At 42.0% G+C, this 24812-nt stretch overlaps 1 protein-coding gene across 6 annotated transcripts in view; it reads right to left on the minus strand.

Annotated features, from left to right (window-relative positions):
• The window catches only part of NFYC (nuclear transcription factor Y subunit gamma), a 104444-nt gene that overhangs the window by 68033 nt on the left and 11599 nt on the right, over positions 1-24812 (minus strand). For 2 of the 6 annotated variants that reach the window (XM_073615421.1, XM_073615419.1), the window contains exon 1: positions 588-930. The exons of the other annotated variants lie outside the window; for them this stretch is intronic. The gene's annotated coding sequence lies outside the window, so the exon portion shown is untranslated. Of the gene's footprint in view, positions 1-587; positions 931-24812 lie in introns of those variants that run through there. 6 annotated transcript variants of the gene reach the window in all.

Consider the following 24812-nt stretch of genomic DNA (forward strand, 5'->3'; position numbering starts at 1 on the left):
ATAAAGTGTCTTTCACTGGAATTCCAAGCTAAAGTAACAGCTGTTCTGTATATCAGGAAATTACTTAAAGGCATGTTGTGTATGAATTTTCCTGGAAAAGACACCCATGTCCTAAACATATGATTTCAAGTAAAAGACAAAATTGAGCAAAAGTAATTTTGCCCAATTAAACAGATGGTGCGTTCAGTCAGAATATTGAAAAAAAACAAATCTACAGGATGCACCAATGTGTACTCAGATATTGTGTATGTACATATACATATGTGAACACACACAATTTCATTCACACTTGCATTTCACATGATCTTACCCAAATAAAACTACAGAATAATAATATTTTTAACACTGCTTCCTCTAGCATATTATAAAGTGAACTTGTACAGGTTTATTATCTCTGCATATCAACCCAAGTGTAAAATGAAAAAAGAAAATCCACACTCTAACATACAAGAGGTGCAGCAGAAGGTATGCCAGGAATGCAAGGGGCCATTTTCTTAGACAGTACAAACTTGGATTTCTCAGAGTAAAAGGGGAAAAACAGCATGCAATATTTACTTTTTTGCACAAAAATACAAAACAGAACTTACCAGTGCCACTGCAAAATTTCAGGAAATTCTCATTTCACAAGACCACGGCTCAGCTCAAGCACTTATATTTTTTTCCCTTCAGCTTCACTCTCACCAGCCCTCCCCCCTCTCGGGAAAGAGAAAAAAGGACAAAGGCATGAGGACATGCAAGGAAGATACTGTGCAATATCCTTTTCTCAAACCCAACAGTCAGAATCTGCTCTCCTTGCAAACTACTCGCCATTTTTCTTTGTCTTTCAGCTGACCCCTGTCTATGTGAAAAACTCCCAAGACTCCAATGAAAAAATCCTGCAGCCTCCTTCCACTTTAACAGTCAAAGGCATTCAATCTAGCTTGCTACACGACACCAACACCCGCCTTTCCTCTTGCCCTATTTGCTGCTGCTTGTTATTTGAGGACACTGCTCAGCTACCATTGGCAGATGAGGTGATCAATCAGCACCACTGTAACACTTCCTGTTTAAAGTTACCTTGAGACAAACAGGGGTCAGACCAAGTGACTTTAAAAGAACGGAGTGTATTCATCAAAATGTATTCACGGTTTGAGGCAAAGATCCATATTAATAAACAGCAGATATATTTCTAACCATTTACAAGACCTTTCATTTAAAAACTTGTGCAAAAAAAAAAAAAAAAAATCAGTAAAATTCATTTAAAGTATCAGAATTATAGTGTTTTTCCAGCAGTGTATTCAGACATAAAGCTAATAATAGCACGTTTTACACTACATTAATAATTATGACCATATTGTCTACACAAGTCAGCATTCCCACATGAGTTGTTGCAGACACTAACTAGTTTATTATTTAAAAGTCACTGTTATTTTGAACTTGAAGACATGTGCTGAAGCACCACAAAATTAAAAAAAATTATATAATTTTATATATATATATATATATATTAGTTTTTTTTTTAAATAGAGAACCTTGCCTAAAAGCGTTAAACCTAAAAATTGAAAAAGGATAGTTGCATCATTGAAGGCAGATTTGACGAGTAGCTGCAATTTATGTAGCGAAGAAATGACAGCTGTCCAGATAAATCAGGTGGTAGAAGTGAAATTTTGACAACTGGACTTGCACATTCACACGTCAGTGTCGCATGTTAAAAATCACAACTCCCCCCCCCCCCCCCCCCCCCCAATTTTATAAAAACCTCTTAAAAGGAGGTTGTAAACTCAAAAAACAAAAAAACAAACCCTGCAAGACAAAGGCATAATGGAGCTAGTATGCATCACATACTAGCTCATTATGAAATACTTACCTTAGAACAAAGCAGTTCCAGCGACGCCAGCACACTATTGACATTTTCCCTGGAGTTCCTGCTGGGTTCTCGGGCTCCAGCACTGTGACTGGCCGGAGCCAAGATGACGTCACTCCCATACATGCACGGAGGAGCATGGCACAGGGCTCAGAAGGAAGGGCACCCATGGCCATTCCTTCAGAACGCATGTGATGTCACTGGCAGCATGTAATGTAAATATCTCCTAAACAGTACACGTTTAGGAGATATTTACACTACCTTATTATAGGCTTACCTATAGGCAAATGTCAGCAGAGAAAATTTACTTCCACTTTAAGCACACTATATACATCAGGAGCGCAGAGAGGAAGTCTAGTGCAAGTTTGTAGACTTTAGGCCCCTTTCACACTGGGGAGGTTTGCAGGTGCTATTGCGCTAATAATAACGCCTGCAAACCGACCCAAAACCGCTGCTTCTGTCTCGCCAGTGTGAAAGCCCCGAGGGCTTTCACACTGGAGCGGTGCGCTAGCAGGACAGGGAAAAAAAGTCCTGCTAGCATCTTCGGAGCGGTGAATACACCACTCCTGCCCATCGAAATCAATGGGGCAACGCGGCTATACCGCCGGCAAAGCGCCTCTGCAGAGGTGCTTTGTGGTGGTTTTTAACCCATTCTCGGCCGCTAGCGGGGCGGTTTTACGCCGAATAACGACGGTAAAGCGACGCCAACAACAGCGGCGCTTTACCGCCGGCGCCACCCCAGTGTGAAAGGGGCCTAAAAGTGAATGTAAAGGCTTGTCCCCCCCCCCCCTATAAAAATAGCAAACATGTTATACTTAGGCTTAATGTACACAGGACATTTTACGCCTCCCCTGAACGACTTAACTTGACAGATAGTAACCAACGTTTTAAGACGTCCGTTTTGCTGCGTTTACATGCCACGTTTGCATTTAGAAGCCCCCCCCCCCCCATAGTCAAATTTAAAAACGCCTGTAAACGAAACTTGGCTAAAAGCAAGTTACCGTGGTTACAGGCATTTAGCGTTTCAAATGCCTCTGAACATCGGTTCTGAACGCTTTGTTTGCTTTCCAAAAAAATAGACAAATACAAATCAGCGCAAACCTGAATATCTACTAGAGGAAACTACGCCAGCTGAACACCTGCGAAATTCTAAGGCCCAACAGCAGTATAATGTCAAGAAGGTGCAGCGCATAAATATTAAAAAATGTCCATAAGTATTATAAACAGAAGGATGTAGATATATAATATAAACAGTCCACAGCCAAGAAGAAAGAGAAGGAGAATACACCAATAAGTGAATAAATCCACCACCACAATGCGGGTTGCTACGCTCACCTCAGGGACTGACCCCTCTGCCACAGAAGGTCAGACATGCCTTTTTCCCCCACTAACCCGTGGATAGGGTGTGAAGGATGACTTGTCTCAGCCACTGAACGAGTTATACAACATCCATATGGCGGCTTCGGCCACAAGTCAGAACACAGCGGGGATTACCGAGCCCGTTGTGATGTCGTACAAGTCCTTCAGTAGCTGAGACAAGTCATCCTTCACACCCTATCCCCGGGTTAGTGGGGGAAAAAGGCATGTCTGACCTTCTGTGGCAGAGGGGTCAGTCGCTGAGGTGAGCGTAGCAACCCGCATTGGGTGGTGGATTTATTCACTTATTGGTGTATCGTTTCCTGCACCTGGGTTATCCATCTGGATTTTCCCTGTGTGGATTCCTTCTTGGCTGCTGACTGTTTACATTATATAGCTACATCCTTCTGCGTTTCCAAAAAAATGCTTCTAAACTCAACTGCCTAGAAATGACTATAAACAACCCTGTGTACATGTACTGATAGATAACAGGAGAGTTCAAGGGCAGCTGAAAAAAAAAAACGCCCAACTGCTCCTAAACATCCGTTTACCAGCAGCAGTGTACATGAGGTCTTACCTGCCCTGTGCAGTGGTTTTGCACAGAACAGCCCGGATCCTTCTCTTCTCGGATCCCTTTTCTGTGCTCCAGGCCCCTCCCTCCTATTCAGTGACACCACAGCATACAGCTTCAGACACAGAGTCCCGACCCAGCCCCCTCTCTTCCCTGATTGGCTAGTTGATTGACAGCAGCGGGAGCCAATGGCGCCTCTGCTGCGTCTCAGCCATTCAGGAAAGAAGAAACTCAGCTATCACTGGAAAGAGAGGGACCTCAGGAAAGTGGTAGGTGGGCCGAGATGAGCTGCTGCACACAGAAGGATTTTTATCTTAATGCATTAAGAAAGAAAACCTTATGCCTTTACAATCTCTCTAAACGTGTGTGGGATTGAAGACTTAACCCCTTGCGACAGCATCAGGTGCCTGAGCAGCCAAGCAGGAAGAGACACAAGTCAGTCTCTGACATTCAGAAACACCTAGCCATACATGGATCGAATTTCAGCCGGTTGAGAAGGACCAGCTGACTTTCGATCCATGTATGGGCAGGGACGTGGTACAAAAGTCAATCTACCAAACGACTTCTGTACAACCACCCTGCTTAATCAGCACTGCCTGCAGCGCTGATCTGTATTCTGATGGCAGGGATACAATAGCTCAGCAGGCAGGGAACACCCCCCCCCCCCCCCCTCTACACAGTGTGTGGATGGGAAAAGGAGTTCTTTTTTTTCATTTAACCTCTTAGCTGCCTTAGACCTGGCAGCCAATCGGAGACATATAGGGAGGCTGCATTAGGATTTGGATCATATTTTAGGCACATTTCCTGCTATGGTTTTACAAACTACAGAGAATAGTTTACACCGTTGACACCCGCTGCTCCATAGAGGAGACTGGAGGGTCCAATCGAATCCAACTGAAAAGGCTGACCCAAAAATCGGTTCGCCCGTGTGAAAGGGGCCAAATTTTGACAGAAAATTCAGAATATAGAGCAAGGATAAATGACAAATAAGTCTCAAATAACTAAGTTTTAAAGCTAATGCTCTCACTGACCTGCAAAATTGAAGAGGGAATGTCTATACCTGCCACACAGGTTTTCCAAAAAAGTTTGAAAACTCCTTTGAGGACAGACTTCTGCTAAGCAGCAAGGATCAGCCCATTTCAGATGCCCACTGATTAAATCTCTTCTTGTGGGCTGAAAAGGCTAAAGGAAGCCCGAGAACTCTAACACGCGCTGCTTTTGATGGAACAACATAGGTCTAATCCAAGAAGCCCACTGATTTCAGGGAAGATTTTCTCATCCCCAAAACAAATCTGCGAGGGTCTAAAGACTGTAGGTAGAATTCAGTAGCCCAAAGAGTTCTAATTCTAAGGCCAGTTTCAGACCTTTGTAGTGCCTTAATACCAGGGTGCAGAATATATAATATATATATATATATATTCGACCGATATGGGTTATTCTCTGGCTGATGCTGATATTTAGAAATCGCCGTGGCCGATATATGATGCCGATTTTTTTGGCCCGATATATTTGGCCGATTTTTTTTTTTTTCCCTTCATCACATAAAAGCTAACAGTTAGACCCCTTTCACAATGGGGAGTTTTTCAGGCGCTTTTGGGCTAAAAATAGCACCTGTAAAGTGCCTGCAAAATGGCTCCCCTGCAGTCACTCGGGCTTTCACACTGAGGCGATGAGCTGGCAGGATGTTAAAAAAAAAAAAAGTCCTGCAAGCGGCATCTTTGGAGCGGTGTATACCGCTGCTCCACCACTCCTGCCCACTGAAATGAATGCGCACCGCTGTCGAATCGCCTGCAAAGCGTTTCGACAGCGGCGCATTTAACCCCTTCTTCGGCCGCTAGCTGGGTTATAAGCGCCCTGCTAGCAGCCGAATAGCGCTGCTAAAATGACGGTAAAGCGCCGCTAAAACTAGCAGCATTTTACCGTCAACGCCTGCCCGCTCCACTGTGAAAGCAACCTTAAGTAATAAGTGATACAGAAAATTTCTTACATTTATTAAACAAAACAAACCTCCAATCAGTTCACTTGTATGTATAATTTAGATAACAAAAAAAAAAAAAAAACTATATCTTAAATATTAAATACAAAAAAAACAGTTAATCAAAACTTTTGGACGAAAAAAAATGGGCTAACTTTACTGCTTATATTTTTTTTTTTAAATGCGTTTGAAAGACAGCTGTGCAAACACCGCGTGTGACATAAAATATTGCAACAACCGTCATTTTATTCCCTAGGGTCTCTGCTAAAATTCTATATATATATATATATATATATATATATATATATATATATATATATATATAAATAAATAAATGTTTGGGGGTTCTAAGTGATTTTCTAGCAGAAAATACAGGATTTTTACCTGTAAGCAACAAGTGTCAGAAAAGATTTAGTCTTTAAATGGTTAAACTGCAAACTCCTAGGAGTTCAGCTCATTGATAAAAGAATCAAGAAGAGATACAAATGTTTCTTATCATCAGATTTGGCAGGCTGCCCAGAGGAGGAGAGAAGAAAACTTCAGGCAACTTGCATTGACTTCTATTACAGAAGTCATTTGCAAGTCACCCTGAATAATCAGCCTTTTTTATCAGAACAATCAGCCGATGCTGATCAAGTAAAAAATGCCAAATATCAGCCGGACGATATATCGGTCGACCTCTAAATAAATAAATATATATATTTTAGGGCTGCAACTAACGATTATTTTTATAATCGATTAGTTGGTCGATTATTGTTTCGATTAATAACCTTAAATATATATATATATATATATATATATATATATATATATATATACACACATACACACACACACACAATCTATTTTTCAGCATGAAATGGAGCTTAGTTATGCAGCATGAGGCTGTATATTCTGCAAAATTTACATTTTTGGTAAACTCATTCAATTAATCCAAGTTCTGCAAGATGAGATAACATGCACTGCATTGATGCATTTACATAATAACCATGATATAAAAATAAAGTCCAGGAATATTCCTTTATCCCACTGCTTTGCAAATCTATGTACACTACAAACTGTTTTAGGTTCTGATGTTGCTGTTTTACTAATCTGACAGCTTATTCTAAATAGGAAACCTTAATTTTTTGCAAATATTAAAAGATTCTATCTACCAGTAAGAGTAAGTCCTTACACTTAAAAGAGCATCTGTCATTTCAGATCCATCATGACAGTGCCTGTTAGCGGGCATCCACTCACCTGCTGCAGCCAAGTCCCTCACCTTGTTGTGTCACTGCCGCATCACCAGCCGTCCCATTAAAGTGAATGGGACTGTCGGTGAGTCAACAGCGGGTCAGAGGAGGAGCCACTGCAGGACAAAGATGACAGTTGCCCTTTAAAAATTATGATTTAAATCAAGTTCACTTAAAAATCAAGCCTTTTTTTTACCAGTGATTTAAATCAAATCCACACTGAATAATACACGCCGGGTCATGCTTTAACCAATACCGCACCCCTTTTCCTTTCTTCCTACCCAGGCAATTTAAGTATTCTGCACTGTCAAATATTGAGGCCGAGTTCACACTATCTTCGCATGCGGCTCACAGCAGGGGTCCACCAGCGCGTCCCCATTCACCGTTTCAGGTCCAATTTCAGCCCGAATTTTGACATGAAAAACAAACCAAAATACGCACAGGACCCCTGTGCTAATTTGCAAAAGAGCCGCAGCGGAGATAGGTGAATCGGCTCCATAGAGTAGGTCAAAATCTCCTGCTATTGTGAATTGGATGTGGGTTCACCCACCTGAATGACAATTGCTCACTCATGCAACACTATACCCAAATGAAACATTTATCATAGTTATGAGAGAGCTAGAGCTTTCTCTTGGTGGTATTTACTCACCACTGGGATTTTTTTTTACTATATAAAAAATGAAAAAAAAAAAACAAAACAAAAACATTGCGCTAAAAACACCAGAAAACTGCCTTTGTGTGAAAGGGTATATAAAAGCTAGCAAAGGGCCACATCTGACCCCTGGGCCACAGTTTCAAGACCACTGCTCTACGGCAACTATGTATGCAAGTCATTAGTGTTTTAAAGAAAAAAGGTAATGGCAGGAGGTAATAAACTCGTTTGGAAACCCTACATTTATTAAAGTATATCTATGTTCAATAATGTAAAATTCATACACTGGAGATCAAAATTAGAGAACTACAATGTCCTAAAATTTCAAGGTCACTGCTTAGTCCCATTTGAAATGATCTAAAACAGGAGAAAAGAGTCATTTTGCGGCGCTTTTGAAATGCTTTCCATTCATTTCAATGGACAGGGGTTTTTGAGGCGCTTTTTAAAAGCACTCCAAACATGCCACAAAGATGCTACTGGCAGGACTTTTTTGCACTGCCCTGCCCCAGTGTGAAAGCTTCCACTGAAACGAATGGGAAGCAGTTTTCAGGCGCTATATTTAGCGCAAAAGCGCCTCAGTGTAACAGGGATCTTAACCACTTCAGCCCCGGAAGATTTGGCTGCTGAATGATCAGGCCATTTTTTGCGTTTTGGCACTGCGTCGCTTTAACTGACAATTGCGCTGTCGTGCGACGCTGTATCCAAACAAAAAACTGACATTCTTTTCCCACAAATAGAGCTTTTTTGGTGGTATTTGATTTTTTTGTTTATAGCGCAAAAAATAAACCTAAGCGACAATTTTGAAAAAAAAAAAAAAGCAAAAAGGTTTTTCAGTTTAGACCGATATGTATTCTATATGTATTCTACATATTTGTGAAAAAAACAAAAAACAAACACAATAAGCCTATATTGATTGGTTTGCGCAAAAGTTATAGTGTTTACAAAATAGGGGATAGATTTACAGAATTTTTATTTTTATTTTTTTTTACTAGTAATGGCGGCATTCTGCAATTTTTGTTATGACTGCGACATTATGGCGGACACATTGGACAATTTTGACACATTTTTGGGACCATTGGCATTTATACAGCGATCAGTGCTATAAAAATGCATTGATTACTGTAAAAATGTCACTGGCAGTGAAGGGGTTAACACTGGGGGGCGATCAAGAGGTTAACTGTGTTCCCTGGGAGGTGAATCTAACTGAAGGGGAAGGGGACTGACTAGAGGAAGTGACTGATCGTGGTTCCTAGTTAATAGGAGCACACGATCTGTCACTGCTCTCAGAACACGGATTTGTGCGTTTACACACACACACTTCCGTGTTCTGTCCCTCGTGCTCGCTCGTGGCCAGCGGTCATCGCGACCGTCGGCCACCAGCATCGGCACCCCCGCTGTGCGCCAGCGCGCACCTGCTATCCCGATCCCGCAAGCCGACATATAGCTACGACGGTTCGCGGGATCGTGCCGACCTGCCACAGTATGATGATGGCAGCTGGTCGGTAAGCCGTTAATTATCAGACAAAACCTATTTAAACTGGCAGCTTAACTTTCCAGTTTTCACTGACTTTGCAAGATGGTGAGCCATTCCAAAGTGACTGAAATCCTCCAGCAGCAGGTTGTCCAGATGACCCTTCAACCATAGCAAGAGAAGAAGTTTATCATTCCAAATCTGTGATTTCTAGAATATTGCATCTTTACAACAAACGCATTCAAGTCCCCAAGAAGGCTGGTCGTCCACAAAAGACAATTGCAAGGGAGGACAGGATAATGCGTAGAATCTCAATGGGCAATTGGTGCAACACTGCTGCGATTGCTCGCCAGTTCAGCACCAGACAAAGTAAGAATCTGTCTCGTCATACAGTGTCTCGCCATTTAAGAGAATTTGGACTGGAAGCCCACTCTGCAGTGACCAAACCTCTCATTAGCAGAAAGAACCAAAAGGCTAGACTAACCTTTGTTGAGGAGCATGTTGTGTGGCTAGAGGAGAACTGGTCCAAAGTTCACTTTAGTGAAAGCAAGTTTAATTTATTTGGGTCAGACGGGGAAACATTAGGTTCATTCTCAAACTGGGGAAAGACTGAACCCAAAGTGTGTGGAAGAGACTGGAGCAAAAATCAACAAAAATCACACCAGAGCAGTGAGAGAGACTAGTGATGTCCTGTGGCCGCAGATGTGCTGAAGTCATTTAAAGCAAGGGCCTGTACACTTCCTACTAATTGTTGTAACCTTCAGAAATTTAAGTTGTAATCTTTCGTCGTGCTACAGTTATGGCTGCTCTCTATTTTGGAACATTGTGTTTTCTACAAAATAAAAAAAGTTTTGTTGAAGTGCCTTGGTTATTTTGAAAAACACTGTTCTATTAGCATGGTATAGCCACAACAAGAATTCCATCAAATGCTGAGCAAGGAAGATTACATTATTTCTGAACAAAAATCAAGTGTTCATAAATTGTTCTCCAATTTTGATCTCTGGTGTATATACACATTTTTACTATGTATTCCAATTCTTTGTAGCCTACTCCTCTGAAATCTGAATGATCTTGAAATTTATAAACTTGAGGCCAGCACATTTACTTCTTTGGTACAATGTTTTTATTGAAATATGAAAAAGGGAGAAACCAGATAAATTCCCACGCAGGGGATATGGACAAAAAAAAAAAAAAAAAACCATAAGAAAAACATATTATGAGGGTGTAGATTATCAACTGACATTGACCTGCCAGTCAGGGCCAGGGGTCAGTGCACTATGCCCGAGCCTCGAGACCCAGGGGCTAAGGCAGATAAGGGGGAGCGGAGTTGTCCGCAGAACAGGGAAGAGGGAGACAAACACGAGAAAAAAAAAAAAGAAAAGAAAAAAACAAAAACACACATACACAACCGGGGGGGGGGGGTTGAACAGAGCAGCGGGCGAGAGACCCAGAAAGAGAGGAAATGGGAGGGAGAAAAGGGGGTCCCCCAGGCTGGAGGCTAGTTCAAGTTAAATTCACAGTCCTGGACTAGTCGGATTTAGATTAGGGAGTGCATAGGACCACCATGGGGCCCACACCTTAAGAAATTTGGCATGAGAGTCGTGGAGGACGCTGGACATTTACTCGTGGATCATAAGGCTCGTTAAGGTATTCTTCACCTCTGCGAATGAGATAGAAGGTTTTTTCCAAGCCCTCGCTATTGTTCGTTTGGCAGCGATAAATAAGTATGTAGCTAGTTTCTGTTGATGAGAGAAGAGGCCCGGAAACGGGCAATGGAGTAATGCAAATCTGGGGTCTTTGTGGAAGGGGACATGAAATAGGGAGGAAAGTAAGCCAAAGACCCTTGACCAGAAGTCTACAAGACGGGGGCAAGACCACCATGTGTGCAGTTCATCTCCTCTTTGACCACAACCCCGAAAGCATCCGTCATTGCATGATGGGTTTGACTTGGCGAAACGGGCTGGGACCCAGTACCAGCGCAGGAGGACCTTATAGGCTGCCTCCAATGTGGCAGTGTTAAAGGAGCATTTTGCTATGCTGGACCAGGCCTTACTCCAGTCTGCTAGATCTATGGGGGACAGGTCGTGTTCCCATTTAAGCACATAGGAAAGGGTAGTGGAAGTGTTGCAGGCAGTTAGTAAGGCGTAGATCATGGAAATGGTGCCGCGAGCACCTGGACAATGACTCAAAGGCAGTCATTTGATATGAAAAGGAGCCAAGGCGCCAGAGGGAAGTTATCCAGTGTCACAGCTGGATGTAACGGAAGAGTTCAGCAGGTGGAGCTTCATGGGTCTCTTGAAACGAGGACCACCTGGGAAAGGCGCGGGTATGAAGAAAGTGACGAACCAGGGAGAACCCATGGGCAGGCCACCATGAAAAAATGTGGGGTTATTCCAAGCCAGGTGGGAACAAAGGGTTATTCAAGAGGGGAAGCAGCGGCAAGAATGGGGACATAAGCTTGCCCAAGTATCGTATCGAGTCCCATAATTTCAGACTGTGCGTCATGAGGGGGCTGGCAGAAGGCGGTCACATTTTAGGGGGTAGCCACAATAAGGCCGAGATAGGGACAGGCACGCAATTGGGTACCTCCAGGAGAACCCATAGGGGGATATCAGAAGTTGCGTGGAGCATGGAGAGTTGGGAAATTTGGGCTGCCTGGTAATACTTTGCAACGTCTGGAACGCCCAGCCCGCCTCGTAACCTATGAGCATAGAGAGTAGAGCCGGAAACCCTGGGGCGTTTATGTGCCCAGATGAAGGCGAGAAGTCTGTTCTGAAGTAGCTGCAGATAGAAAGCAGGGACCCGGACAGGAAGGGTTCAAAAAAAGTAAAGAATCTTTGGGAGAATGGTCATCTTGACCGCATGGATACGGCCGATCCAGGATAAAGTAGGGAATCGCCAAGAAGCCATGAGAGCCGTGATTGTGCGCAAGAGTGGGTAGTAGTTGGCAGAGAAAAGGGAAGCGTAAGAGGGGGTCAACTTGACGCCCAAGTAGTCCACGGAGGAGCTTGCCCAAACGGTAAGGGCAACACATTTACTTCTTTGAATTCTGCTGCATAGATTTACTATGATCTGTAAGCACTGCTGTCACACATTTCCTGCCCTCTGAAATACAGTGGTGCGGAGAGGAGATGGAGTCAGTATAGGAATCACAGCAAGGTACCTTGGGGTATGCAGTCATTGGAAATTGAAAGAAAACCGCAGGAGAGAAGCTGCAAATTATCTAGGGAATCCAGGAAGTTGTGAAAAGAGGTGGCAAGCAGACAAGCCAAACTCACAACATGAAAGCGGATTTTTCAATTAATCTTATACTGAATCAAAAACAATTAAACGGTTACTACAATGCTGAGGTTATAAAAATGAAACTGTATGCTGAGACTATAGAACTCTTTTAAATAAGATTTACAAAAAAACTACATTAGCTTTATCAGTTAACACTGTAAATGTAGTCATTACTGTATATATACACAGTATTTCACATAAGTGAGTACACACCTCACATTTTTGTAAATATTTTATTAGAGGTCGACCGATATGGGTTTTTCTCTGGCCGATGCCGATATTTAGAAATCGTGGTGGCCGATATATGATGCCGATTTTTTTGGGCCGATATGTTAGGCCGATTTTTTTTTTTCCCTTCATCTCATAAAATCTAACAGTTGAGACCCCTTCCACACTGGGGCATTTTTCAGGCGCTTTTGGCTAAAAATAGCACCTGTAAAGTGCCTGCAAAATGGCTCCCCTGCAGTCTCAGTGTGAAAGCCCTAATGCTTTCACACTGAGGCGATGCGCTGGCAGGATGTTAAAAAAAAAAAAAAAGTCCTGCAAGCAGCATCTTTGGAGCGGTGTATACCGCTGCTCCACCACTCCTGCCCACTGAAATTAATGCGCACCGCTGCCAAAGCGCCTGCAAAGCGTTTCGGCAGCAGCGCTTCACGGGCGCATTTAACCCCTTCCTCGGCCGCTAGCTAGGTTATAAGCGCCCTGCTAGCAGCCGAATAACGCCACTAAAATGACGGTAAAGCGCCGCTAAAACTAGCAGCGTTTTACTGTCAACGCCTGCCCGCTCCACTGTGGAAGCAACCTTAAGTAATAAGTGATACGGAAAATTTCTTACATTTATTAAACAAAACAAACCTCCAATCAGTTCACTTGTATGTATAATTTAGATTAAAAAAAAAACACTATATCTTAAATATTAAATACACAAAAACAGGTAATCAAAACTTCTGCTTAGTTTTTTTTTTTTAATTCATTAGTGTATTTTTTTTTTTTTTAAATTGCGTTTGAAAGACCACTGCGCAAATACCGTGTGACATAAAATATTGCAACAACCGCTATTTTATTCTCTAGGGTCTCTGCTAAAAAATATATATATAATAATGTTTGGGGGTTCTAAGTGAATTTCTAGCAGAAAATACAGGATTTTTACTTTGTAAGCAACAAATGTCAGAAAAGATTTAGTCTTTAAAATGGTTAGAGAACTTCTACACATGGAGTTCAGTCCATTGATAAGTAGAAACAATGGGGGTTATTTATGAAAGGCAAATCCACTTTGCACTACAAGTGCACTTGAAAGTGCACTTTCAAGTGCAGTCACTGTAGATATGAGGAAGACATGCAAGGAAAATAAACAGCATTTTAGCTTGCACATGATTGAATGATAAAATCAGCAGAGCTTCCCCTCATTTCAGATCTTTCCCTCAGATCTAGAGTGACTGCACTTCCAAATGCACTTTCAGTGCACTTACAAGTGCATTGCAGTGCACTTGTAGTGCAAAGTGAGTTTGCCTTAGTAAATAATCCCCATTGCATCTTTTTAGCTTCTTTTCTCAGACTTGGCAGGCTGCCCAGAGAGGAGAGAGCTCTCCACAGAAGACTTCAGGCAACTTGCATTAACTTCCATTACAGAAGTCATTTGCAAGTTGCGAAAGTTATAATCTGCCTTTTTTATCAGCACAAATCGGCCGATGCGGATTAATTAAAAAACGCCAAATATCAGCCGATATATCGGTCGACCTCTATATTTTATTATATCTTTTCATGTGACAACACTGAAGAAATTACACTTTTCTACAATGTAAAATAGTGAATGTACAGTTTGTATAACAGTGTAAATTTGCTGTCCACTCAAAAAAAAACTCAACACACAGCCATTAATGTCGAAACCGCTGGCAAAAAAAGCAAGTACACACCTAAGTGAAAAGGCCCAAATTGTTAATATTTTCTGTGTCCACCATTATTTTTCAGCACTGCCTTAACCCTCTTGGGCATGGAGTTCACCAGCTCTTCACAGGTTGCCACCGGAGTCCTCTTCCACTCCTCCATGACGACATCACGGAGCTGGTGGATGTTAAGAGACCTTGCGCTCCTCCACCTTCCATTTGAAGATGCCCCACAGATGCTCAATAGGGTTTAGGTCTGGAGACATGCTTGGCCAGTCCATCACCTTTACCCTCAGCTTGTTTAGCAAGGCAGTGGTCACCTTGGAGGTGTGTTTGGGGTCGTTATGTTGGAATACTGCCCTGTGGCCCAGTCTCCAAAGGTAGGGGATCATGCTCTGCTTCAGTATGTCAAAGAACATGTTGACATTCATGGTTCCTTCAATGAACTGTAACTTCCCAGTGCCGGCAGCACTCATGCAGCTCCAGACTATGACACTGCCACCACCATGCTTGACTGTAGGCAAGACACACTTGTCTTTGTACTCCTCACCTGATTGTTGTCACATAGGCTTAACACTATCTGAACTAAATATGTTTATCTGGGTCTCATCAGACCACAGGACATGGTTCTAGTAATCCATTTACTTAGTCTGCTTGTCTTCAGCAAACTGCAGGCTTTCTTGTGCATCATCTTTAGAAGAGGCTTCCTTCTGGGATGACAGCCATGCAGACTAATTTGATGCAGTGTGCAGCATATGGTCTGAGCACTGATAGGCTGATCCCCCACCCCTTCAACCTCTGCAGCAATGGTGGCAGCACACATACGTCTATTTCCCAAAGACAACCTCTGGATATAATGCTGAGCATGTCCACTCAACTTCATTGGTAGACCATGGCGAGGCCTGTATAGAGTGGAACCTGTCCTGTTAAACCACTATATGGTCTTGGCCACCGTGCTGCAGTTCAGTTTCATGCTGTTGCCAATCTTCTTATAGCCTAGACCATCTTTATGTAGAGCAACAATTCTTTTTTTCAGATCCTCAGAGAATTCTTTGCCATGAGGTGCCATGTTGAACTTCCAGTGATCAGTATTAGAGAGTGAGAGTGATAACACCAAATGTAACACACCTGCTCCATATTCACACCTGAGACTTTGTAAGACTAACATGAAACCAGAGAGGGAAAATGGCTAATTGGACCCAATTTGGACATTTTCACTTAGGGGTGTACTCACTTTTGTTACCAGCGGTTTAGCATTAATGGCTGTGTGCTGAGTTATTTTGGTGGGACAGGAAATTTGCACTGCTATACACTCACTACTTTGCTACAATGTAAAGTGTAATTTCTTTAGTGTTGTCACATGAAAAGATATAATAAAATATTTAGAAAAATTGAGGGGTGTACTCACTTTTGTGAAAGATATAGAATAAGTATATATATATATATATATATATATATATATATATATATATATATATATATATATATATATAATGAATGTGAAAGGAGTGAAGACAATTTTATATACAATACAGCCACAAACTAGGGTTGCAACCTCATCCCTTTACACCTGAACACATATGAATTACACCAGTTCTGAGACTAACTTAATGCAGATAAGGCGCCAAGTTAGTTTAATTACCACCTTAATCAGCCACAGAACCTGTGTAATTAATGTGTGTTTAGTTTTAAAGGGATGAGGTGGCAACCCTACCACAAACGTTCATGGCACTGAAAATGGTTTCCTGCAATAAGCATTCACCAAAAGCATCATGCCATCACCAGGATCCAAAGTTGTCACGCTCTTTCTGAACACCACTAGTGGACACATTACATGAAACCATTTTTTTAGCAACTTGTGGACTTTATTTGGTTATACTTCCTGCTTAGCACTACTTCAGATTGTCTTTGCTCTCTCAGCTCATGTCTATGTGTACTTTAACAAAAGTGTTAGAGCTGAAGTGTACAGTAGAGAAGCAAGCCTGTGTACTCAAACAAGTAGGCACTGACAAAAACTCGAACTTGGGGGGGGGGGGGGGGGGGGGGGGAGACTCATTGGATTGAAAGTATGAGTTCACCTTTCGTATCATGGTATTGGGGAAGTGCAGGGGTTGGTCTGTTCGTAACATGTTATACCCTGAATATGGGTGTAACATGAAACGAAAGGTGGACTTAGCCTTTAATAGCTGATTGAACCTCCTTTGGCAGCAGCAATGACTTAAAGCAAATGCTTTTGGTAGCTCTGAATCTGACCTGAACAATGTTTGATCCGTGTATAGCCAGCGCCTTAAAAAACAAGAAATTAGCATCATGAAACAAGCAGCACGTTAGGCCTATCATCATGACTGGTCCCATCTTAGCAAAGAAGTAGGCATGAAGACAGGGATTGTAAACTATGAAGAGCATCTGAAATATGAATTCTTTAGAGCAGTTGCAAGTGCATTATGCTTCGAAAAATTGGCCATACATGAAAGAGATAGCTGAAAACAAACCCCGTTTTAGTTTCAGGATTAACTAAGGCCTTCAGATCATAATGTTGCTATTCCTACAGAAACATTCAAATCTGGCCAGCCCAGTTTAATATGCAGTTCCGTTTCATGTTCAAGATACATATGTGGACATGAGTATTCCATCTAACACCCTATGCAAATATTCTATTTATTTTTCTGACATAAAAATGGCACGAGGCTGGTCCCGGGAGTGGTAGGAGTAGCAACATCTTATTCATAACTGTGCCCACTCAGGATAACCAGAGAAAGACAGACTTAACAGTCCTAAAGTGGTTTTGAAGTCAGAAGGTTTATCTTAATGCATTAAGATAAAAAACCTTCTGTGTGCAGCCCCCCCCCCCCCCACACACACACACCAATACTTAACCGAGCCCAGTCTTGATCCAGCAATGTTGCATGAGAGCCTCAGCTGTCTGGGACTCCCCTCACTGGCTGAGACAGCAGCGGGGCGCCATTGGCTCTCCTTGCTGTCAAAGTCAGTGAGCCAATGAGGAGAGAGAGGAATGGGGCCGAGGCGCAGCTCCCCATTTGAATGAACACACAGAGCAGCGGTTTGGCTTGTGTGGACAGGAGGGAGGGATCAGGTGCACCGGCGAGGGACCCGAGGAGGATCTGGACTGCTCTGTGCAAAACCACTACACAGAGCAGGCAAGTGTAACTACCCCCATTGGAATGCGGGGGGGCCTCTGGGGGACCCCAAAAGAGTTGGAACGGGGCCACTCTTTAATATGAAAGAGAAAGGGTCATCAGAGGAATCCGTTCATAGTCTAGCAAGTACTTTCTGGGATTTAGGGGAAGCCTTAAGCTGGGTTCATACACATATGCAGTTTCAGTGCAGGATTCCGGTGCGGTTCTGTTCACCAGTTCAGGTGTGATTCAGGTGCAAATTTTTATCTCAAATCGCACCTGAACCGGACCCAAAAATCGCACAGGACTCTTTAAAACTGCACCACGGCCGCCACGCACATGTATGAACCAGCAGCATTGAGAAGTAGAACAAATAGAAGTAGGAAAGCCGAGAAAAAAAAAATGGATCCTGTTCCCCTAAAGAATGTTATACAGCAAAGTACTTGTATTGTTTAACCCGGTCATCCATATCACCTAAAAAAAAACCTGGCTGATCCTGCCCTCCCCTCTGTAAACTGACCACAGTTTATCATGGCTGCTGAGCCCTGACACCATGGTCAGTTTACGTGCCTCCATCAGCCGCGGCCCTGCTCTCCTGTGTCCTCTTCCTCCACCCGCCTGTCAGCTCTGTCCACTCCACAATTCTCCCCTCCTGGTGCAATCAAACTTATACTATGATCATGCCACCCCCTCCATTATTTAATGTCATGTGCCCCTGTGCGGTATAAAAAAGATGCAGATTATACCGTATAGCAGAGCGGCTCCTGGCACTCGCGCAACTCCTTGGATCTCACTCCTACCAGGCTGACGTCAGCGCTCAGTCCCACCCACTATAGCTGTTAGCCGAGGAGTCACGTGAGCCGCTGCTATATGGTATATTCTGCATCTTTTTTTTATACAGCACAGGGGCACATAGCTTTATATAACAGCGAGGATGGCATAATCATATTATAGTGGGTTAACAACCACTTTAAGGCTTAAAATAATCAAAAAAAAAAAAAAAAAACTTAATTATTACACTCACTCACTTTCTTCCGAGTATTACCTCTGTGTGAGCAGAAAGGAATAAGATCCCTTAAAAAAAAAAAAAAGAAAAAAAAAAAAGAAAAAAAGGACCCTATACATGTCATCACTTACCTGTGTATTTGGAGAGTCATATACCATCAGTGATCCCTAAGCTGAGGATTTAGTGCACGAGACCTATAGATACACTCAAAAGGTGAGCGCATAAGTTGTTTGGTGGTGGGACCCCTGGCTTTCTACACCTATTGGGGACACAAGCATGGTGGATGAAGGAATCCTCCCCACTGTGCTATTGTATTCGGAGAGCTCCCTTACATAGTCGGGAGCTGGAGCTTTAATATATACACAGGGTAGGCAGGATAGGTGGGAGGGAATGTGTTTACATATAATTAAAATTAGCTTTTCTTGTTTATATATCACGGGACACAGAGCTCTATTTATTACATCATGGGTTAGATAGTCACCTTCAGGTGTTGGACACTGGCAACCCTAATTGTAAGGAGAGTTTCTCCTCTATATAACCCCTCCCATATGGAGAGCACCTCAGTTTTTTCGCCAGTTTCTAAGGTTTTTTTTCAGAAACTGCTTGCCTCTCATTCCCTAGTCCAGGCCATTCCGGGGCACTGCGTTTAAATCCACCAGTCAGGCCACCTGTGTGCCCATGGGATTTGAATTTGGTTCTGTCTGTTTTGCAAAAACAGCCTTTTGAACCATTATGCCATGCTTCTTTGTGCCTTTTGACCAAGAAGTTGTTTTTTCTTGTTGCCATATCCTCTGCCAGGAGGGTATCAGAGTTAGCGGCTTTTTTATGTAAAGAGCCATACTTAGTTATTCACAAAGACAGGGTGGTGTTGCATCCTCACTCGGCTTTCTTACCTAAAGGTGGTATCAGTATTCCACCTAAACCAAGATGTGGTCCTACTATCCTTTTTTCCAGATTCGCAGTCCGGAGAGGAAATGTTACACTCTCTAGATGTTGTTAGAACAGTCAAAATCTATCTGAACGCGACTGCTCAGATGCGGAAGACTGACTGTTTGTACTGCCAGACGGTCCCAGAAAGGGCCAGGCTGCATTGAAGTCCACTATAGCTAAGTGGATTCATCAAGTTATTGTTCAGGCCTATGGTTTGGAAAAGATGGTTCCTTCTTTTCATGTTAAGGCGCCCTCGACTGGAGCAGCAAGTGCTTCATGGGCAGTGCCTCACCGGGCCTCCCTGGCTCAGATCTGCAAGGCTGCAACTTGGTCTTCGGTCCATACATTCACTAGATTTTATCAGTTTGATGTAAGAGGCTTTCGGGCGCAGTGTACTACAGGCAGCAGTGTAGGTCCTCACGTCCAATGGCGTTCTTTTTTTCCGGTCTGTGTCTCCCTCCCCTCAATTTGGGCATTGCTCTGGGACGTCCCATGATGCAATGAATAGAGCTGTGTGTCCTGAAAAATGTATGAACAAGAAAATAGGATATTTTTTTAAAACAGCTTACCTGTAAAATCCTTTTCTTGAGATTACAGCACGGGACACAGAGCTCCCTGCCCCTCTTTGGTATCTCTCTCTCTATATCTAGGGATACTTATTGCTCTGCTACAAAACTAAGGTACATTGCATATGGGAGGGGTTATATAGGGGAGTAATTTTTCTTACAATTAGGTTTGCCAGTGTCCAACACCTGAAGGTGACTATCTAACCCATGATGTAATGAATAGCGCTCTGTGTCCCGTGATGTAATCTTAAGAAAAGGATTTTACAGGTAAGCCGTTTTTTTTTTTTAAATCCTATTTTACTACGTTTTAAACCCTCATGCACACAGGCGCATGAACTTACGCAGAATCTGGCTGGCAGCACAACCCTATGTAAAAAAAGTAGTCTGTAATGCACCTAAATTCAGAGGGAAATGTTCATATGAGCAAAGATACGTACAGGCAGCTTTTGGCCTCTTTCCCAGGCATAAATATCTCAAAGTAAAAATATTTTTGCACTACTGAAATATAAAAATATATGGGAGATACCTTCATCCTATAAATATATTGAAGACCAATAAAAATTTGAGGCAACTAGGACTTTCATGGTATGGTGTAGACTTACACTGCTGAAAACTAGAGGTGCAACGGATCGTCACCGATCCGTGATCCGAACGGTTCAGCCTGTTCGGCACACATGCGCTCCGGAGTGCGCCGTTGCCTCGGCCTTGGGAAAGGCCGCGGTTTTGGCCTACCTCCGGAGCGGCGGCCATCTTGGTACACCCGGTGGCCATTTACCACGTGATCACTCCATCAAATGACGGAGCGATCACTTGTAAACAGACGGTTCCTCTCTCCCCTCGGTGCACTGATCTGTACAGTGGAGGGGAGAGATCGGATGGCAGCAGTGCCAATACTCTGCCATACCCTGCTAATATATTATTACAGTGGGGGAGATGACGTGGATATTATTACAGTGGGGGAGATGACGTGGATATTATTACAGTGGGGGAGATGACGTGGATATTATTACAGTGGGGGAGATGACGTGGATATTATTACAGTGGGGGAGATGACGTGGATATTATTACAGTGGGGGAGATGACGTGGATATTATTACAGTGGGGGGAGATTTTTTTTTTTTAGTTGATCTGAAAATGATCCGAACCGTGACTCCTGCTCCGAGGAACGATCCGAACCGTGAGTTTTTTTGATCCGTTGCATCCCTACTAAAAACAGCTTTATATAAAGTATAAATTTATTAGACAAATTATTTAAGACATTGGCAGACATATTACATACAGAAAGATAAGGGAAACACCCTTGAATCATCAAATTTCTCTGAAAAAAACTGGAAAGGAGTAAATGTGTTGATGCACACTAGAAAGTACGATATTCATCTTAATCCAGTTGTAGACTACACATTTCTCGGTGACCCGCTTCTTCAGGAGTATAATTCAGAGAAATATTTTTCTAAAAAAAAAGAACATACTTGTAAGAAAACTTCAAATGACGAAAAAGGAAAAATATGATAAAGCTATCGAATGTGGAGCATGTCATCAAAAGACTGCCATAATTTTTTAAGAAGCGCGTCACCGCGAAACATGTAGAGTCTACAACTGGATTAAGATGAATGGCATACTTTCTATTGCGGATCACCACATTTACTCCTTTCCAGTTTTTTTCCAGAGAAATTTGATGATTCAAGGGTGTTTCCCTTTATGGGATATTCAGTATCTTTCTGTATGTTATAGGTCTGCCAATGTCTTAAATAATTTGTCTGTTTAATAAATTTATACTTTATATAAAGCTGTTTTCAGCAGTGTAAGTCTATACCGTACCATGAAAGTCCTCAAATTTCTAATGGTCTTCAATTCAATCAAGTAATTCGCTAGGCAGGAGTGTAGAATGACCTTAGGCTTTAGTCATTCATGGCTGAAAACCAAGGTTATTCTGTGCCAGCTCTGCCTTTAGGTTTACAACTCCCACTGGCCCTTGATTCACTAGGCAGCAGTGATTGGTTCCCACAACCAAAAGCACTTTATGAATGGGAGGTTAGGTAGTTGAATGAAAGGTCCGCCTCCTCCATTCATAGATGACGTTTTATGGAGGGAACTGCTAGTACAAGGGGCTGCTCCATTCTGTATTATACAGTTTACATGTTATTCCTTTGACCCCCAACACCACTTGGAGAAAATGTTACTAAGAGAACAATTAACTTACTAGTCCCGTTGAATGGTTAAAGCTGTATTAAACCCAAAAATTATATTGCACCTTAGCAATTCTTAGATGTGACGGCTGTATTAGGTTTCTTTTTTAGCCTTTATTTCTTCTATTTTCATCTGGTGATCCAGCCAGTAAGTATGTAGTTTCTCAAAAGAACAAGCTCTCCTCCAGATGTATGTTTACAGGGAGGAGAAAAACCATTTAACACTGGCAGAGGTGCTCACAACAATCATTTATATAAAACCTTTATCCCAAAAAGGAAAACAGTAACTGATAATAAAGCGTGAGCTGGAGTTTGGCTTCATTTTGTTATAGTATTCAAATCTGCTAGTACATGTAACACTACCTTCACCCCCAGACTGACAATGCTGTTTCTGTGCCCCCTGTACTCAATCTAGTTAGGGCACAGGTGGTCCGCTACTGGCTTGATGACAGATGAAAATAGAGGGGAAGAAAGCCAAAAGCACACAACAACCGAGTCACAAACTGCAGCGTTATGCATGCATGTTGAATGTCAGGTAAAAAAAACTGCTGGTGCAGAAAAAATTAAAACTGAAACCGTTTGTTTAAACTTTAAAGAGGAAGTAAACCCCGGACGATTTTTTTTTCAATTTATATATACTGCAAAGTATTGCAAATGAAAAAAAAAAAAAAACGAGGTTAGAAAATACCTTTTTTACCTTATTTAGTTTATCTTCTCTTCCGGGTATTGGCCGCGCCATTCCTACTGCTGTTTCTTGAATCAATTCAGGATGTCATTTCCGCCCTTACTATGATTGATCTTGCGCATGCGCTGTAGCGTCGAAACCAAGCCTCTATCGCGATTGCCGTTACTACGGCAACAGAGTGAAGCCATAACCGAAGGCAAATCAAAGGGAGAGAAGCAGGAAGGAGATGATCAGATTGCAGCATCGCAAGACTTCCCTCTGTGCCGTTCTAAGAGGAAGATAGTGAATGCTAATGACCCGGCATGCAGAGCAGACAGAAACGGCACACATAGTGTGCCGTTAAACAATGTACCTAGTGCGCAATCGCGCCTGACGTCACCGGACACTGCAGGACAATTACTATGGAAACTAGGGCTGAAACAACTAATCGATTAATCGACAACTAATCGATTATGAAATTAATCGATTACTATTTTCATAATCGATTAATCGGCCAGTAATACAATGGGGTTAAAAATAACAAAATTAGCCCTTTATAGTACAAAAAGAGCAAATAATCGCTACTGTAAATATTACTTTCACAGTTCTACAGTAAAAAAATGAACCACTTACAGTAGCGATTATTTGCTTTTTTTGTACTATAAAGGGCTCATTTTATTTTTTTTTTAACCCCATTATGTTACTAAACGTCTTAGACCTGGTTCACATCTTTCTGTTTTTTGGTGCTTTTTGCAGAAACACACTACAGTTCATTTAACATAGTTTCCCATTGGACACATTCACATCTATGCTTTTTTTCAGCCGCTGCGTATTTGGAAAGGGTCAAGGACTTTTTTTTTTTTTTTTTTAAAACACAAAAGGTGCTTTTTTGGTTCAATATACGTCAATGGAGAAGCTGCAGAAAAGCATGTAATGCGTTTTTGCAGTAATTTGTATTTTTTTTAATCTGCCCAACATCAAATTGGCCAAAAAACTATTTCTCTTCTAATAGTGTATACAGTATATCTCCTCTAATAGTATATTCAGTATATCTCTTCTGTCTGTTATTCTCAGAGTGGATTAGAGATTTTGCTCCCTAACCATATAGTTGGTTGTTTATATTTACCACTGCATAGAGATATTTAAGAATAAATTGCTTTTTTTTAAAAAAAAACTTTACATATTAACTAAATTATACACCACACTTTTTTTTTTTTTAAGGTTATTAACCGATTAATCGAAACAATAAATCGACCAACTAATCGATTATGAAAATAATCGTTAGTTGCAGCCCTAATGGAAACCAAAACAGTGAGTGCACTTTCACAGGCAGCGATCAGCTGCCTGTGCTATATAAATTTTAAAAATATTAAGTTGTAGTGGAGGGTTTACAAACACTTTAAGATATACACTAGCATTCAAAAATTTAGATTTGTGTGGAGATTTTTTTTATTTAAAAACTTTTTTTTCAAATGAATTCCAAATTACCTGTAGACTTCACTACTACTGTCTTGAGAGAATGTTGCAAACTGGATTTTACCCATATAGAATGTCAAGATTCCCAACTGCACCAAAGAATACATACATCAGACCTTGTATTTTGAGAAGACACTCAACAGGTCCTCAGTTTGTTTCCTATAGGCTGCTTTCACGCTGAGGCAGTTTTCAGGCATTTTAGCGCTAGAAATAGCATCTGAAAACTGTCTCCCATTCATTATGTGTGCGCTTTCACACTCGGGCGGTGCACTTCCAGGACGTTAGAAAAAATCCTGCAAACAGCATCTTTGGGGCGGGTTGGGAGCGCTATAAATAGCACTCCCAAAACACCCCTGCCGATTGAAATGAATGGGCAGTGCTCCCAAAGCGCCACAAAACGTCTTTTTTTCCCCTCGTTTTTTTTTTTTTTTTTTAAGCAGCCCCCTAGGGCCCAAACAGCGCCGCATAAAGTGACCATTGCTTTAGCGGTGCTGCAGTGTGAAAGGGGCCTAAGGGTAATGACAAGGTAATGACATGTGATCAGATTCCTGGAAGAAAATTCCTGCAAAAAATGCAACAGTG

Source organism: Aquarana catesbeiana, linkage group LG02 (assembly GCF_042186555.1).
Source record: "Aquarana catesbeiana isolate 2022-GZ linkage group LG02, ASM4218655v1, whole genome shotgun sequence".
Taxonomy (NCBI): domain Eukaryota; kingdom Metazoa; phylum Chordata; class Amphibia; order Anura; family Ranidae; genus Aquarana; species Aquarana catesbeiana.